This window comes from Helianthus annuus, chromosome 12 (genome assembly GCF_002127325.2).
Source record: "Helianthus annuus cultivar XRQ/B chromosome 12, HanXRQr2.0-SUNRISE, whole genome shotgun sequence".
NCBI classification, from domain to species: Eukaryota; Viridiplantae; Streptophyta; class Magnoliopsida; order Asterales; family Asteraceae; genus Helianthus; species Helianthus annuus.
In genome coordinates, this window is record NC_035444.2 from 71375428 (window position 1) to 71390157 (window position 14730).

Below are 14730 nucleotides of genomic sequence, written 5' to 3' on the forward strand. Positions count from 1 at the left end.
ATATCAAATATCAACGTCATTTTACATATTTTGAACCTAAAACTATATTTTACGGCATTTTACGATGCTCGGGTTCGAAAACAGACCTCGTAGGCGCGATTGGGCCACTCTAAAACATTAGAACTGATAAACGGCCTTTGGGCCCAACCTACTAAACCCTACCTATAAAAACATAATAAACTCACACACAATCACATACACACTCGCCGCACCCCACTCTCCCCCTCTCTCATTCCATTTCCGGTAGCCGGATTCCGACCGGCGAAGCCGGCAGAGCTGGGAAGATGCGGCGGCGTCACAGCGGCCGACCACCGTAGACGGTGGTCCGACGAAGCTCTGGTGACCGATTTTCGACGAGTGAAGGTGTCACACCCCCAAAATCCACCTGCGGATAACACCCGCTTCGGGGGCGTGACTGACCAGGATCCAGCCACCAATTATACCGAATACTTAAGTTGATAACAAAAGTAATACTTGCTATTCATAAGCTTAGCAAATATTAAGTTCAGAGTTTAAAGTTTTAAGTTCAAACAGTTAATAAGTAGCGGAAGCATAAGTAAAGTAGTTTAGACAAAGTTCATGTTTCAAAATAAGGTAACACCCAGCACAAGGGTGAACAGACACTACACGTTCCCAAGCTGCAAGCTCCTTCGTCACTGGTTACCTGCGAAGCATGCAGTAAGGGGTCAACAAAAATGCTGAGTGAGTTCACTAGTTGTCCAGTTTTAATTACCAAAAACTTTGTTTCACCGGTTAATTTATCCGTTTATACATGCCCTGGGGAGCTACCCCAAAAGTTAGCGACTAAACTGTTTTTCCAATACCGAACACTAGGTAACCGTTGCGTATCCGCAGGATGCCCCGATGTCAATGTTCTATCATCATTGACGGATTTCTGAGTACATTAGTTCACGACCGATCCCAAACCAGGGCACGGTGTGAGGCTGGTAAACACCTAAATAGCGCTATCAACTAATAACTCGCTCGCCTAACCCGGCGACTAATCGGTATTTGTAGTAGGGACTTGAGTGATAGAGTTTCGTTTAGTGCCGTTAGTTGCAATCCGTATAAACAGTGATTAACCAAAAGGTTTCCCAATACCCGGGAAGGAAAAGTAAGTTTTGTTCCCAATAACTAGGGAAGGTATGTAAATGGTATCCCCTTTTACCAGGGGATAGGGTTGTTAGTCTCGTGTCCCAAACCACCGGGACGCATGCTTTTAAGTTGTGAACTCACCTTGGGTTGCTCGGTAGGTTTAGGTTACTTGTCAATCACGTTGGTCACCACGTCCTAACATGGTTACCGGTATAGGTCAGGTTCGGTATACAAGCATTCACGTGAAATACATACAGGTACGTAACATGCATACAAGTAAACAGTCATTGGGTTATTGGACCGGCCTAAACAATTAAACAGTCAACAGCAACACATAATCCAGTCAACAGATAGCCCAAGTCACATAATGGCCCAATAACCAAAGTGGACGGCCCACTCGCAACCAGCTGGTCTCGAGTCGCAACCAGGTGGTCTCGGCTTGTCACGTTATGGTTGCGAGTCGTAACCGTGGTCTCGAGTTGTCACGTTTTGGTTGCGAGTCGCAACCGTCGTAGTTTCGAGTCGCAACCTCGTGGTTTCGACTTGTCATGCTTTGGTTGCGAGTCGCAACGGCGTGGTCTCGAGTCGTAAAGCCGTGGTTGCGAGTCGGAAACTGTCCCTTTCATACACACGTGATGATGCAGATGCATCAGTCCATTTTGTACCAAGAATTCAGGCCCAAATCCGGAAATAACCAATAAGATTTCTACAAACACTTTTCCTCATTTGACCATTAGACCATATAGATCAAACTTTACCATTTTTAAAACCTTCAAACCACATTCAAGAAGTTCATCCTATGTTCATCATTTTTTCTAGGGTTTTCATGTCAACCTAACCATATATTTATGATCCAAAATCACATATTTTAACAAGATTAACATTGCAAGAACAAAGAGCATACAATACATAGCCGAAACTTATGTTAATCAATCATCATTTTGCAAGAAACAAAGAAGTATAGTTTGATTGGCCATGAACACTTGTAAACTACCATTTTCTAGTCATTTTAAACATGTCACAAGTATTCACACATAAATGGTTTTCACATATATTTTACTTCACAAATCACCCTAGAATCATGCATAATGTTCCTAACCAAACATTTTCTTTTCTATTTCATAAACACATCATTCAAGCAAACATACAAGGCATTAATTACACACTAACCGGTTTGTGAAGAAGGAGCCGAAAACAAAGGAAGAAGGTGAGGGAAGATGAAGTGTCCGTATGGTGATCTTGTCCGAGATCCTTGCTTGAATCCGAAAGTTGGAGAAGGTTGGGATGATGTTTGAGGGTTTTCTTAGTTGAGAGAAAAAGTAGAAGTGTATGTGTGTGTAAAATGGAAGAAGTGGGGGAAAGGTGGGATATATACAAGGGGATGTTTCGGGTTGGGCTTGGGGTTTCGGCCCAAGCCGGTTACGGCCCAAAGGCCCACTCGCAACCAAGCGGTTGCGAGTCGTGGTCTCGACTCACATACATATATATATAATACATACATACAACACACGTTAAGCAAATAAAGATCACGTTTCCATTTAATAATATTTATATACACAAAATATTACAAGGTGTTCGTTCGGAAAAACCTCGAGTGTCACATTATCCCCAAGTTTTAAGAACTTTCGTCCCGAAAGTTGAAGCAGCCACTGCCAAGCTAGCGTGTTTCAACGGGGTGTCACATCATCCCCCCGTTAGTTTGGAATTTCGTCCCGAAATTCGGTTGTAGCTTCAGTGCTGGGGTTTTCGTTTGGGAACAACTGGGGATACTTGGACTTCATCTGGTCCTCCCGCTCCCAGGTAAACTCTGGGCCGCGCCGTGAGTTCCAACGAACTCGTACAAGGGGTATCTGGCTACGTTTGAGGGTTTTAATTTCTCGATCCGTGATCTCAATCGGTTCCTCAGTAAGGTGTAGCTGCTCATCAATCGTCAGTTCCTTAAAAGGAATCACAAGTGTTTCATCCGACAAACACTTCTTCAAGTTAGATACGTGAAAAACGTTGTGCACTGCACTCAGCTCTGCAGGCAGGTTTAATCTATAAGCAACCTTACCGATTTTCTCGGTAATTTCGAATGGTCCAACATACCGTGGATTCAGCTTGCCCCGTTTACCGAAACGGACCACACCCTTCCAGGGTGAGACTTTAAGTAGAACCCGGTCCCCGACCTGGAATTCTAACGGTTTCCTACGCTTGTCAGCGTAGCTTTTCTGACGGTCACGAGCTGCCGCCATGCGTTGTCTGATTTGTGAAATCTTTTCCGTTGTATCTACCACTAGTTCTGGGCCTGTGAGTTGACTGTCACCTACTTCCGCCCAGCAGAGAGGTGATCGGCATTTACGACCGTACAATGCCTCAAAAGGTGCCGCCTGAATACTAGTGTGATAGCTGTTGTTGTAGGAGAATTCCACCAGCGGTAGATGCTTCTCCCAGTTCTTGCCAAAATCGATCACACATGCTCTAAGCATGTCTTCCAGGGTTTGGATGGTGCGTTCAGACTGCCCATCCGTTTGCGGGTGATAAGCGGTGCTCATGTCCAAACGTGAGCCAAAGGATTTGTGCATAGCTTGCCACAATTCGGAAGTAAAACGAGCGTCTCGGTCGGAAATAATAGAAGTTGGCACCCCGTGCCTGGAGACTACTTCCTTTAAATAGATTTCTGCTAAGGTTGAGAACTTGTCTGTTTCCTTAATGGCCAGGAAGTGCGCAGACTTAGTTAATCGATCTATTATCACCCAAATAGTATCATTCCCGCGTTGAGATCTAGGTAATCCTGTGACAAAATCCATGGAAATTTGCTCCCATTTCCATTTCGGGATTTCGGGTTGCTGGAGGAGGCCTGCTGGTTTCTGATACTCGATCTTGACTCTTGCGCAGGTCAAACATTTGCCAACATAGGCTGCTATGTGGGCCTTCATGCCAGGCCACCAGTATGTGGTTCTTAAGTCGTGGTACATCTTATCTGCACCAGGATGTACTGAGTAACGGGACTTATGGGCTTCGTCCATTACAAGCTCTCGTAGATCTCCGTAAAGTGGGATCCAAATGCGCCCTGCCACATAGTAGGCGCCGTCTTCTTTCTGTTCTAGTTGCTGCCTCGATCCCCGCAGGGACTCAGCCCTGATGTTTTCCGGTTTCAGAGCTTCAATCTGAGCATTTCGGATCTGGGTAGGAAGACTAGACTGGATGGTAAGTTGTAATGCTCGCACGCGCCTTGGTACAGTGTCTTTCCGGCTGAGGGCGTCTGCCACAACATTGGCCTTGCCCGGATGATACTTAATGGCGCATTCATAATCATTCAGAAGTTCGACCCATCGGCGTTGTCGCATGTTTAATTCCTTCTGCTTGAAGATATGCTCGAGGCTCCTGTGATCGGTGTAAATGGTGCACTTGGTACCGTACAGGTAATGCCTCCATATCTTAAGCGCAAAGATCACTGCTCCCAGTTCCAAATCATGCGTTGTGTAGTTCCTTTCATGTATCTTAAGTTGTCGAGAGGCGTAAGCAATAACTTTCTCGCGTTGCATCAACACGCAACCGAGCCCATGAATAGACGCATCGCAGTAAACCACAAAGTCGTCCGTTCCTTCAGGTAACGAGAGAATAGGAGCATTGCAGAGGTTATCCTTTAGTTTCTGAAACGCGGTTTCCTGAGCTTCACTCCATTTGTAGGTGACGCCTTTCTGAGTGAGCGTAGTGAGGGGTTGTGCAATCTTTGAGAACCCCTGAATGAATCTGCGGTAGTAACCTGCCAATCCCAAGAATTGGCGAACTTCGGTCGGAGTCTTAGGGGTAGGCCAATTCTTTATAGAGTCGATCTTTGCAGGGTCGACGTGGATTCCATCCTTGTTAACCACGTGCCCAAGGAAATGGACTTCCCGAAGCCAGAAGTCGCATTTCGAGAACTTGGCGTACAGTTGCTCATTGCGGAGGAGTTCGAGGATAAGGCGTAGGTGCTGTTCATGCTCTTCCTGACTTTTCGAGTAGATCAAAATGTCGTCTATAAACACGATCACAAACTTGTCGAGGTAGGGTTTGCATACCCGGTTCATGAGATCCATGAACACTGCAGGGGCGTTGGTCATTCCAAAGGGCATAACGAGGAATTCATAATGACCATAACGAGTTCTGAATGCAGTTTTGGAAATGTCTTCATTACGGACCCTTAACTGATGGTAGCCTGATCGCAGGTCAATCTTAGAATAGTAGCTTGATCCTTGCAACTGATCAAACAAATCGTCGATTCGCGGGAGGGGGTAACGATTCTTGATGGTAACCTTGTTCAGCTCACGATAATCAATACACATTCGGAACGTGCCGTCCTTCTTCTTAACAAAGAGTACCGGTGCTCCCCAGGGTGACGAACTAGGACGGATAAATCCTTTATCCAAAAGTTCCTGTAGTTGAATAGAGAGTTCCTTCAATTCTGCGGGGGCTAGTCGATAAGGTGCACGAGCTATAGGCGCTGCTCCGGGAGCTAGCTCGATTTGGAATTCGACCTGACGATGGGGAGGGAGTCCAGGTAATTCCTCAGGAAATACCTCAGGGTAGTCACGCACTACTGGAAAGTCTTCAATCCTCTTTTCCTTTTCCTGCGTGTTGGTGACAAGTGCTAAGATAGCGGTGTGCCCTTTTCGTAGACACTTCTGGGCCTTCAAGAATGAGATAACGCCGGAGATTTCTCCACTTTTGCCACCTTGTACGATGAGGGGTTTGCCAGAACGGCGAGGAATACGAACTGCTTTCTCTTGACAGAGGATCTCAGCGCGATGCTTGGATAACCAATCCATACCAACAACGACGTCGAAGCTTCCGAGAGTAACAGGGAAAAGATCGATACTAAATGTCTGACCAGACAACTCTAGTTTGCAGCCTTTGACAACATGTGAGGCCTCGATGTTTCTACCATTAGCTAACTCGACGATATGAGGAGAACTTAGTAACGAAAGCGGACGCTTAAGCTTCTTACTAATACGTAGGGATACATAACTAGCATCGGCACCGGAATCAAATAACACAGAAACATAACGATCATCGAGTAGGAACTTACCCGCCACGACATTGGGGTCATTCCTTGCTTCGCCAGCTCCAATCACGAAAGCCCGTCCTCTAGCACCATTCCCAGCATTGTTGTTCTGATTGTTGTTCCCAGCTCCCTGATTATTGTTGCGGTTCTGATTCAGTTCAGGGCAATCCTTTTTAAAGTGCCCCTCAGCTCCACACTTAAAACATGCTCGGTTGTTTCCCTGCTGCTGTTGCTGTTGCTGTTGGGGCTGTTGCTGATTCTGTCTAGCTGGGAACTGACTTCTACAATCCTTGGCTTCGTGCCCCACCTTGTGGCATCGCTGACACTGGCCCCTGTTACACGCCCCATTGTGGTGCTTGTTACACTTGTTGCACTTAGGGTAGTTTCCCCGGTAGCCACCCTGTTGCTGAGTGCCTTTGTTGTTTTCAGTTTTCCTTTGCTGTGCTGGGGCCTGAGTGGGGTTAGCATCCTTGCTCTGACTTCCTTCCCACTTACGCTTGCTGTCACTAGAAGTTCCGACAGTAGCACTGATCCTTTTGGGCAACCTGCCCTCCTCTACGGCCTGATCAGTAAGTTTGTGAGCAAGTCGAACGATCGGCTGAATGGTAGTGTGGTTGGCTGAAGTTACATGGCTTCGAATTTCTGGAGCCAAACCCTTGATATACAGTTCGATTCTTCGATACATAGGTCGAGACATGTTTGGGCAAAGAGCAGCATAATCATTAGACAGCTTGGTGTAAGTTTCAATCTCTGACCCAACCATCTTGAGCTCATAGTACTCATTCTCAAGCTTGTGGATGTCATCCCGATGACAGTATTCCTCCTTAATCATGTCCTTGAAATCCTCCCATGCCGTAGCATTTGCAGTTTCCAACCCAAACATCTGAATCTGCGCCTTCCACCAAGAAAGCGCGCTTCCTTCAAGCGTAGCAGTAGCAAATTTCACCCAATTTGCAGTGGGACACTCGCAAACAGCAAAGACAGCTTCAATTTTCTCAATCCAATGCAGAAGACCTATGGCACCCTCAGTGCCGTTGAAAGGGAGAGGCTTGCAATCCATGAAAGTTTTGAAAGTACACACTGGTGGTTGCGCAGGTGCATGCTGACCTGTTCGTGAGAAGCGAAGCGTATAGGTTTAGAGGCGAAAAGTCGATGTGGCGGTAGGATCTAAACATCCTAAAAACAACGAGCTTACCTATAGGGTGAGCTGCGAAAGCTGCAGCCACGGTGTTGAGCAGGTTAGTGAACTGAGCCTGCGTCATGTTAATGTTTCCCCTTCCGCGTCCACTCATTGTCTTCATAACCAGAAAACACAGTATGAGTGCGATGTCGTAGTGTAGCGAGAATGAGATAGAAGAGAGAGGTGTATCTATCTGATTTAGGCACACTAATATGTATAGCATAACAGGAAACATAAAGCAAACAAGTAAACACTAGTCCGAGCTATGAGGTCAAAAGTGTCGAGCCTTGCACTTGGAGTGTAGTGTCGTTACGAGTCACGGGTTATAGTCTGGTTTTTCTCCAAAAAGATTTCCCCCTTTTTAAAACCAAGTTCACTATAACCAATGGCTCTGATACCAATCTGTCACACCCCCAAAATCCACCTGCGGATAACACCCGCTTCGGGGGCGTGACTGACCAGGATCCAGCCACCAATTATACCGAATACTTAAGTTGATAACAAAAGTAATACTTGCTATTCATAAGCTTAGCAAATATTAAGTTCAGAGTTTAAAGTTTTAAGTTCAAACAGTTAATAAGTAGCGGAAGCATAAGTAAAGTAGTTTAGACAAAGTTCATGTTTCAAAATAAGGTAACACCCAGCACAAGGGTGAACAGACACTACACGTTCCCAAGCTGCAAGCTCCTTCGTCACTGGTTACCTGCGAAGCATGCAGTAAGGGGTCAACAAAAATGCTGAGTGAGTTCACTAGTTGTCCAGTTTTAATTACCAAAAACTTTGTTTCACCGGTTAATTTATCCGTTTATACATGCCCTGGGGAGCTACCCCAAAAGTTAGCGACTAAACTGTTTTTCCAATACCGAACACTAGGTAACCGTTGCGTATCCGCAGGATGCCCCGATGTCAATGTTCTATCATCATTGACGGATTTCTGAGTACATTAGTTCACGACCGATCCCAAACCAGGGCACGGTGTGAGGCTGGTAAACACCTAAATAGCGCTATCAACTAATAACTCGCTCGCCTAACCCGGCGACTAATCGGTATTTGTAGTAGGGACTTGAGTGATAGAGTTTCGTTTAGTGCCGTTAGTTGCAATCCGTATAAACAGTGATTAACCAAAAGGTTTCCCAATACCCGGGAAGGAAAAGTAAGTTTTGTTCCCAATAACTAGGGAAGGTATGTAAATGGTATCCCCTTTTACCAGGGGATAGGGTTGTTAGTCTCGTGTCCCAAACCACCGGGACGCATGCTTTTAAGTTGTGAACTCACCTTGGGTTGCTCGGTAGGTTTAGGTTACTTGTCAATCACGTTGGTCACCACGTCCTAACATGGTTACCGGTATAGGTCAGGTTCGGTATACAAGCATTCACGTGAAATACATACAGGTACGTAACATGCATACAAGTAAACAGTCATTGGGTTATTGGACCGGCCTAAACAATTAAACAGTCAACAGCAACACATAATCCAGTCAACAGATAGCCCAAGTCACATAATGGCCCAATAACCAAAGTGGACGGCCCACTCGCAACCAGCTGGTCTCGAGTCGCAACCAGGTGGTCTCGGCTTGTCACGTTATGGTTGCGAGTCGTAACCGTGGTCTCGAGTTGTCACGTTTTGGTTGCGAGTCGCAACCGTCGTAGTTTCGAGTCGCAACCTCGTGGTTTCGACTTGTCATGCTTTGGTTGCGAGTCGCAACGGCGTGGTCTCGAGTCGTAAAGCCGTGGTTGCGAGTCGGAAACTGTCCCTTTCATACACACGTGATGATGCAGATGCATCAGTCCATTTTGTACCAAGAATTCAGGCCCAAATCCGGAAATAACCAATAAGATTTCTACAAACACTTTTCCTCATTTGACCATTAGACCATATAGATCAAACTTTACCATTTTTAAAACCTTCAAACCACATTCAAGAAGTTCATCCTATGTTCATCATTTTTTCTAGGGTTTTCATGTCAACCTAACCATATATTTATGATCCAAAATCACATATTTTAACAAGATTAACATTGCAAGAACAAAGAGCATACAATACATAGCCGAAACTTATGTTAATCAATCATCATTTTGCAAGAAACAAAGAAGTATAGTTTGATTGGCCATGAACACTTGTAAACTACCATTTTCTAGTCATTTTAAACATGTCACAAGTATTCACACATAAATGGTTTTCACATATATTTTACTTCACAAATCACCCTAGAATCATGCATAATGTTCCTAACCAAACATTTTCTTTTCTATTTCATAAACACATCATTCAAGCAAACATACAAGGCATTAATTACACACTAACCGGTTTGTGAAGAAGGAGCCGAAAACAAAGGAAGAAGGTGAGGGAAGATGAAGTGTCCGTATGGTGATCTTGTCCGAGATCCTTGCTTGAATCCGAAAGTTGGAGAAGGTTGGGATGATGTTTGAGGGTTTTCTTAGTTGAGAGAAAAAGTAGAAGTGTATGTGTGTGTAAAATGGAAGAAGTGGGGGAAAGGTGGGATATATACAAGGGGATGTTTCGGGTTGGGCTTGGGGTTTCGGCCCAAGCCGGTTACGGCCCAAAGGCCCACTCGCAACCAAGCGGTTGCGAGTCGTGGTCTCGACTCACATACATATATATATAATACATACATACAACACACGTTAAGCAAATAAAGATCACGTTTCCATTTAATAATATTTATATACACAAAATATTACAAGGTGTTCGTTCGGAAAAACCTCGAGTGTCACATTATCCCCAAGTTTTAAGAACTTTCGTCCCGAAAGTTGAAGCAGCCACTGCCAAGCTAGCGTGTTTCAACGGGGTGTCACAGAAGGCGCGTACCCCCTAAACTGAACCCCCTGATCACGAATCCGGCATCCGTTTTCTCCTCGGAGCAATGGAGGTGCCCGTTCTCGTCTTCGATAGCCATGGTTCGAGTTCAAACCTTTTCTCCGGTAAGTATGCCTCCCCTTCGTTTCTGTTTAGACCGATGGTTCGACTCCACTGTTAAAGGCTTCTTTTTTTTTCCTTTCGTTTTCGTTTGAGAAAGGTTGGGTGTGTCTCCGATGGTGCTCGGTTGTAATGGTGATGGTGGTGTGACACGACAACTGGTGGTGGTGGCAAAGCACCTACCGGAACCGCACCTGTGTCGGCGACAACGAAGATGGTGGTTGTTTCGCGTTTTGTTCAGTTCCGACACCGGCTTCAAGTTCTGGTCAATACTCGGTCAATATCCGATGACGTTTCGAGCCTCGGTTTGGATTTCGGTACGGAGGTGGTTATCAGCCGTCAGTGGTAGCGATGGTGGTTCCGGCTTGGGTCGGGTCTGGTTCGTTAGATCCGAGTTAGTATTCGAGGGCTTGGTTCACTCGGATTCACGTCGATTCTGTTTTATGTCTCGGCTCGAGTTTGGTCAAAACAATAAATCGGTTCAGTCAAAGATGGTCCAAGTCAGTCAACCCTGGCCAACGTCACCGTTCGGTATCGACTCTTTTTTTTACTCGTTTCGTTTCAACCTTTTACATGTTGTTTCTTTGCCAAATCCTTGATGAAACTATTGAGCACATTAATCCCACAAAAAAGAAGATATAATAATAACAACAGTGGGATGTTGATATTCATATTTCGAGGATGATGATGTCCTTTATTTTTATAAATAATATTTAGTACCGACTTTTTGTGACGAACTATATATTAGAGATTATTCGCTACAAAATAAGACATATATATTGTTATTGAATTGATTGAATTTTGAAAAACATTGACGACTTGTATCGTCGGGATCGTCCAAAAATAGAGGAAACTCTACCCGATTTTCGTTAAAATATGTATATATATACTTTTTAAACGAACCACTAATGGAAACTTATTGAATTCAAATAACTTTTATAACTATAACTATAAATGTATATTTATTTATTTATTTTTTTGACGACACTCCTATAATATTTTTGATAAACTTAATTTAGAATTATTTTTGTTGAAACACTGGTTAACACAAGGATAATCAATGGGGTTATTTCGTCGGTGGGGTTCAACCTCTTTTCTTGTTCGCAACAATGGCTGGAGATCTGCAAAACAGTAAACACCGTTAGTCTCGTTAAGAGGGGGAGAAGGGGGGTTTCCCTCTTAACCAGGCTCCGGCGTGAGAATAAGTACTGTTCTGAGAGAAATAAACAGTGTGTGTATAGAGTGTGTATGGAGAGTGAAGATCCTGAACCTGAATGATGAAGGGTCCTATTTATAGCCGGAGGGTGAAGAAGGAAGGAGCAGCTGTGCCAGCTGTGGGCGCGCGCCAGCTGTCCGACCAAGAGGAATATCCTCTTGGTCTGCTCTGTCATGGCAGGTGTAGTGGTACACGTGGCGTTCTTACATTCGCTCACGCTGGATACCTCGTACTGGGTTTGTCAGCTCTGCTCCCTGATTCGTCGCAGGCCTACGTGGCGTTCTGCGAGTGGTGACACGTGTTGTCCTTTATGTCGGATAGAGCATCTTTGGTGCCAGCTGCGAGTCTTCCAGAAGCTTCTAGAAGCTTCTGGATTGCTACGCTGATGTGGACGCCTTGTATGCTCAAAAGTGGTGTGGTCCCTGCCATGTAGGCAGGGAATTGGGACCATACCTCTTCAAGTCCCCCCAGTCTAGTGTGCCTTCTAGTTGAGTTGATCGTCTAGGAGGGATTCTGGACTTATGGAAGTAGTGAGCTTTTGCGGCGCGTGGAGGTTTTTTTTTTTTTTTTTTTTTTTTTTTTTTTTTTTTTGGGGAAAAGTGAGCCAAGTGGACGCATGGCGCATGGGTTTTTGGCCCTTTGTAAAAAGTGAGCCAAATGGACGCATGGCGCATGGGTTTTGGCCCTTTGAAAAAAGTGAGCCAAATGGACGCATGGCGCATGGGTTTTGGCCTTTTGAAAAAAGTGAGCCAAATGGACGCATGGCGCATGGGTTTTGGCCCTTTGAAAAAAAGTGAGCCAAATGAACGCATGGCGCATGGGTTTTGGCCTTTTGAAAAAAGTGAGCCAAATGGACGCATGGCGCATGGGTTTTGGCCCTTTGAAAAAAAGTGAGCCAAATGGACGCATGGCGCATGGGTTTTGGCCCTTTGAAAAAAGTGAGCCAAATGGACGCATGGCGCATGGGTTTTGGCCCTTTGAAAAAAGTGAGCCAAATGGACGCATGGCGCATGTGTTTTGGCTCTTGATGTTTCCTTCTGGTGGAAGTTTGGTGGTTATGGGGAAGTGTTTGGTGTGACTGTCTGACATCCCTGTCTTATCGGAGGTGAACAGTTGCTTTTTCAGTGACTTCCTGTCACGTCAGGCGGCCTTGTCGCCCCTGCTTCCCGAAAAACGAGCCGACGTCTTCTCTCTCTTCTGACGTGTCGCTCCTTTATTGGTTACTTTTAAAAGGTTCTGACGGTCCACTACCCATCGCATTAAATGCGATGGGTATAAATAGGAGGCGGTTACCCTTTCTCCTTTACATTTTCAAATTTCAACTGTGATTTTCTCTCTATCTTCTTCCCTTATTCTCCGTTTCTTCATATTTTTCTTGAGTTCAGATCTTCTACTTCTTGGTACTTATACCATGTCTGAGAAGAATCCTACCCGAAAGAAAAGAAAACATAGGGGGAAAGCCCCTCCTGGTCCGGACCAGGCTGTTATTGGTTGGAAGGAGGAGGAGTTTCAGAATCTGGTGAGGGGTATGAACTTCCGCCCTGAGTGGGGGGCTCAGTATCCTCCTGCTGGATCTACTGCTTTAGACACCCCCCCGGGTTATATCACTTTGTATGCTGCGTTTTTCCGGGAGGGTAGTTTCAGGTTGCCGATAACAAAGTTTACTGCTGCTGTGTTAAGGGGGTATGGGCTTCATATTTCCCAGGTTAATGCGATTGGGCTTCCACGCATTACCCATTTTGAATACGTTTGTAGGGCTTACCGTGTTGAGCCTACTTTCGAGATGTTTAACGTGTTCTACAGCGTTATGTACACCAGTGGCTTTTATTCCTTTCAAGCACGAACAGGTGTTGCTCCGGTATGTTCTGTGCCGTTAAAGAGCCTTCATGACTGGAAACAGAAATTCTTTTACATCCGCCGTGGTGTAATTCCGATAGATATGTCGTATAGGCATGTGAGCCAAGGGATCCCAAAGGTGGATGTTATGCAAGACTTTGCTGCTCAGGACTGGTATAGGAAGATAACCTCTAAGGCGACTGCCATTTCCCAGCTGGATGAGATGGCTTCAGTTGGGGCAGGGATGAGTTTGTTGTGGGTGCCCAAACACCCACTGGGTCAACCTGTGTATAGCCATCAGGGTAAATGTATGTTTCTTCCTTGAGTTTATTTTTGATTTATTTTCCTTTAGGTTTAGTATATTTTGTTGTGTTCCCTTATCTTCTTGCTCCTTTGCAGTTACAGCTTGATAAACGTCTTGGATCCGAAGACAGCGGGTACCATGGTTGAGGCTATTCAAGCGGATGGGAGCCCCACTTGGTTAGACCAGATTCGTGGACGTTTTTTGCATCCTACCGATGAAAGCTTGGGGAAATATGTTACTGAAGTTTTAGGTGAACACGTTTGGGGTGACTCTGTCGACTCGGGTCGAGGGGAAGTCATTGTTCTTTCCAGTGGAAGTTCTGGCCAGGTTCTTGAGGGTCTAACTTCTCGTTGCGCGCGTGCAGGTATTGCGCGGGTTGATGTTGCAGAACCTGTACTTGGTGGTGGTGATGATGATGAAGAAGAAATCTCTGTTGATCCTTCCGCCCAGCTGGAGACAAGGAAGAGGGCTAAGACGAGTAAGTCTGGGAAGGAGGGAAGAACTGAGGGGAAAGCTGCTGGTTCTTCTCGTAAGCAACCTTCGTCTCTTCCTTGTCTAGATTATGTTGTGGTTTCTGACACGTTCTCTGGTCTAGGGGTTGGTGAGGGGAATCGAGGGTCAGACCCTGACGATGGTGCTACTTTATCTAAGCACATGAAGAAGAAAGCCCTTGAAGACCAAAAACGCCAACTTGATGAGCAGGCTGCTGCCCTTCTTGCTGCCAAAAAGGCAAAACTTCACAAAGAAACCCCCCCGGCGCCTTCTGAGTCTGAGATCGACCTTGGTGTTTTTAGTGGGGGTCGCGAGAATCTGTTGGAGGAGCTTTATGCTGCATCAGCCCCTCCTACTGGTAATCAGCTTTCCTTTGTACGTTTGTCATATCTTTCATCAAGTTGTTTTAATTGTTGTCTTATGACAGTGGTCAAGACTAGCAGGAAACCTCGTGTGGTGGACATTTCTCAAATTACTCCACCTGCTTCGCCCCCGTCGAGGACAATTGGTTTAACCCCTCCTCGTGATGATGTTGATGTGGACACGCGGGGTGGAGAAGGGTTTACTGAGGGTGTGGCTGAAGGAGGTGTAGATGCTGGAGGTGATGGTGGGGCTGATAAAGGAAAGGGTGTTGAGGTGGGGGT

The 14730-nt window shown here is 45.5% G+C and overlaps 1 long non-coding RNA gene across 1 annotated transcript; it reads left to right on the forward strand.

Annotated features, from left to right (window-relative positions):
* The first annotated feature begins 215 nt into the window (after nucleotides 1-215).
* On the forward strand, nucleotides 216-10816 carry LOC118484729. Its single transcript, XR_004874195.1, has 3 exons — nucleotides 216-363; nucleotides 10123-10243; nucleotides 10339-10816. It is a non-coding gene; the product is annotated as an uncharacterized LOC118484729 (long non-coding RNA).
* Nucleotides 10817-14730: the final 3914 nt, after the last annotated feature.